A 689-nucleotide genomic window follows, 5' to 3' on the forward strand; every position below is an offset into this window, starting at 1 on the left:
TTCCAAACATTGAAAAGGTCATTTTAAAATCAACATGAAAAACCAAAATTCCAAAAGTATGAAACACAAAAAAATGCTTACCGAAGAACGAAAATGTATCGTGCTAGGCACCCTCCTCCCACCCTGTGGTGCAACTGATGTCCCTCTCTCCAAAAATGTACTCAATGGGACCATAATGTTGGAACCACACACTCGTTGACGTGCTGTGAGGAAAAAACGAGTTAGTACATTTCAAACATGAGAAAGGTCATTTTAAAATCAACATGAAAAACCAAAATTCCAAAACTATCAAACACAAAATAATGCTTACCGTAGAAAGAAAATGTATCGTGCTAGGCACCCTCCTCCCGACCTTTGGTGCAAGTGATGTCCCTCTCACCAAAAATGTACTCAATGGGACCATAATGTTGCAACCACACACACGTTGACCTGCTGTTAGAAAAAAACGAGTTAGTACATTCCAAACATGAAAAAGGTCATTTTAATATCAACATGAAAAACCAAAATTCCAAAAGTATCAAACACAAAAAAATGATTACCGAAAAAAGAAAATGTATCGTGCTAGGCACCCTCCTCCCGCCCTGTGGTGCAACTGATGTCCATCTCACCAAAAATGTACTCAATGGGACCATAATGTTGCAACCACACACACATTGACCTGCTGTGAGAAAAAAACGAGTTAGTACATT

This window comes from Schistocerca cancellata, unplaced genomic scaffold, assembly GCF_023864275.1.
Source record: "Schistocerca cancellata isolate TAMUIC-IGC-003103 unplaced genomic scaffold, iqSchCanc2.1 HiC_scaffold_1077, whole genome shotgun sequence".
NCBI lineage: Eukaryota > Metazoa > Arthropoda > Insecta > Orthoptera > Acrididae > Schistocerca > Schistocerca cancellata.